Source organism: Notothenia coriiceps, unplaced genomic scaffold (genome assembly GCF_000735185.1).
Source record: "Notothenia coriiceps isolate Sejong01 unplaced genomic scaffold, NC01 NC01_scaffold00036395, whole genome shotgun sequence".
NCBI lineage: Eukaryota > Metazoa > Chordata > Actinopteri > Perciformes > Nototheniidae > Notothenia > Notothenia coriiceps.
The window spans coordinates 323,134-326,754 of record NW_011369096.1 but is presented as its reverse complement, the minus strand read 5'-3'; positions in this window follow the sequence as shown (position 1 = coordinate 326,754).

The window sequence follows — 3,621 nt, the reverse complement described above, 5'->3', positions numbered from 1 at the left end:
GCCATTCTAGAAAGTTGTCACTCTGCAGTGTGTGTGTCGCGTCCATTACGTCACTATCCCACGAACTACGACCTAGATGACTCTGATTTTATTTGGAAAATAAATGCAAGCCACCTGACTGATACAAATATATACTATGACTATTATATGCTACTGTATACAGCCAATTTTATTTTAAGTAAAATCATAACTATTTTATGTAGTTTAATCATTTTTATTTAGGTGATCTCTCAGTTTTTAAAATGTACACCACTCGCCAACAGGGGGTGCTGCAGCACCCCCCAGCACCCCTACTTCCCGCGGCTATGTCCTAGTGTGCCACTGGTTACGGTGCCGCGTGCCAATGCTTAGTCTATCACGTACAATTTGTTAAAGCGCTATAGGCTATAGAAACGCGAGTGTTACTGATGTCTTTTGTTACAGATCAACAACAAAGGAGTCCAATGCAGGTGTTTCTGGCAGGGTGGGAGTGTGTGGGAGAGAAACACATGAATTTTAACCCCAAAAGGCATAAAAGGGTCTCTTTAATTTGTGGAAAAAAAAGATTACTGGGAGCATAAGTACCATTTGTAACCCCCATTCAAAAAATATTCTTGAGGAGGTGCTATAATTAAATAACTCAGATATCAATGAGATGATTTTGGAAAAATGGCCAGAGGAGGAAACATTATAGTTCTTTATTTAATGTTATGCAAAGAATGTAATGAACTCCCACAAGCTGCCTTTTCACACACACACCTGCTGCTCAAACATGCTAACATAAGAAGAACACAGATGATATTAATGTCAGCTGTTTAAGACCAAAACAAGAATAGAGTTAGTGCTGAGAATGTTGAAGTCCACTAAATGTTGAATACAATTGCATTCAACATTTTGAAACCAAACATGAGCAAACAAATTGTGTTAATCATTTCAGACATCAGCGATTCATTTCAAACCTGGAAGGGATTATTCAAGGTAACTTGCTTTTCACAGTAGAACCTCTTCAGGATGTATTTATTTGAATATAACTGATTAAAGAAAAAAGACAACACGTCATTTTCTAAACTCCTAGTTAATTTATCTGTGCATTTAAAAGTGTTGATCCTTCATTAGAAATTACAGTGAATGTTACAAACTCGAATGGTTCTTGAGAGTATAAAGGGAAAAATATACGGCAGCAGCTTGTAATGTCGAGTATTCAGCAGCCAGAACACCCATTTACACTAGAAGTATCCACTTCATTTTTAAACTAAACTAGGATTAAAACATGCAGAACTACCTATGCGCTGTGGACAAATATATTTATTATAGACTTATACCTTAATTTATCATGACAACAGAAAATGTACCAGTTTTAAAAGATAAAAAATACAAATGTGTTTGCTGTATCCCCGTGAAACCAGACAGTTACTGCTTTCAATTTAATGCTATTAACAGGATATCACTCACAGGAAATTTACATTAAGAAACTGGCCAAATGTGACCTCAATTATCCCTTTCATGTCTGTGTACTTTTACAGGTGATGAAATAGACTGGGTTCAGTTTCAGTTCACACTCTCACTCGTAATTTATTTGACTGTGATGGATTGAGAAATTGAACTGGAGACATTAAGTGGAGAAAAGACATTCTGTCTCTTCGCACAGAGTGGCAAAGCAGATGACAGGCTTAATTTTTCTTTGCAGGTTCACTCACTTCATGAAAAGTTAAACTGCCTTGGCATGCCGCTTCAAAGTTGGATTATGGGAGCATAAAAAAAAAGATATGTCTTATTACTTTTCATGGGAGAAAGTCTGCTACTTTGTGATTCTGGTGTGGACTTAAATAGAAAACCTTGGTAATATTTTTTTGTCTCCACAACATTCTTCAGCATCTTGAGGCCTAAGCCTATGTTTTGTGTGATTTGTTCCTTGATAGCATGGACGAAAACAGCATGAGTGAAAACAATGCATGTTTTAATATATGAAAGTATGTGACTATACAAATGTAATGCGGAAAGAAATGCAATCCCCATGATTGTTAGATCTGAATGATGTTCACAATATCTATTGGTGTGAAAGATTTGTAAACATAATAGTGTTCAATCACAAAAACACTCCACAGGTTTTTTTTATATACATTTTTCAACGTAAGCAGATACCCCTTGTCAACACTGAAAATGTAGGCAATGTGTAGAATTCAGAGGGATGTGCAGTACTGACAGCATCAACAATATATTGTGTACATTGTGTGCATTAATGTAATGCATTAATGTAATGCAAGTACCAATTTCTGATTGGCTGGGCGAATTGCAAACCACGCCCCGTAAAACTCTGAAAAGTTTTGTGAAGCCGCCATTGTATTTGCTGGCATTAGCATTATTAGCAATAGTATTAGCATTAGCTACACCCTCCAGAAAAACGCGGGCAAAAATCCTTGATTATGCGGGCTAAAATCCTTGATTATGCAATTAAACATGCAGGGTTTTTATGTGATTGTATGCGGTGAAATTGCAGGAAGTTGCGAAATATGCAGAAAGTTGCGAAAAAGAATAGATTTTTTTTTTAAATATTGGGCTGTCTTATTTATTCTCTCTCACACAAAACCTGCCACTAACGTTAAACCCCTTTCCTATTCAATTAAACACATTCAATGTTTATTTATTGTAAAAGCAATGGGCTATTTTACATTCACACACTCTCTCTCTCTCTCTCACACACTTCTCCGCCTCATTCTGTTTTCCATTTACTTCGTTCGTTTCTGACCAGCTCAATCTTGTAGGCTACTCCTTCGTTTCTTGTGCCCTCAAAAAGGTTTTGGAGGTGACTTGACCTCGGTGAACGTGGAGTTTGTTTGGCTTTCCTTGTCCGCAAGCAGCAGAAGCCATTTTCGGAATGTTTGAATGAATCAAAAGTGGGTCGTCCACCGTCGCATTTTCTCTAAGACTTACTGCCTCCAACGCACAGTTGCACGGGTGGCAGATGTTTCCCCCACTTTCGTTGAACGACATTGGGTACTGCTTGACGTCTTTAGCGGAAATGTTCGTTGGTAACATGAATGGATCAGATTTTTTCATCTTGGCTGTTTTCTTCTCTCATGTGGTTGCCACAGCAGATTCACTCTCACGGTCGTTGTTTACCTCTGGTGTATGCTGGCGGTGTGATGACGTCACCGTATCTATCACTCCTACTCACGTCAGATACGAGTTAATTTTTTTTTTTCTCAATTTTTGTGGAAAATGCGGGGATTCCGCCGGCCTTTTATAAATATGACGGCGCCTTTTAAAAATCTGCGCAATTTTGCTGATTATGCTGTAAATTTCTGCGATCGCAGGATCGCCGTTTTTCTGGAGGGGTCTAATTAGCCCAGCCACCAACGGAGAGAGACTCGGACCAAACCCAAACTCCGCTTGCCCCCGGGGCAACTTCGGGTGGCAGTATACGCGTCAAGAAGTTGTTGCGGCCTGCCAGATAAACCCAATTTGCTGAAGAAGAATGTTTGTTGTTCATCGGCTTAATTCCTATCCGTCTCTGTTGATTATTCCATGTTTAGTTGGTGTGTAGTACTGGACTAGTACAGCAAGTTACTTGGTTATGAAAGCGCCTATAGAATGTTACGACCTGAGGGGCAACAAAAAAGATGTAGGACCCAAATGCCACGA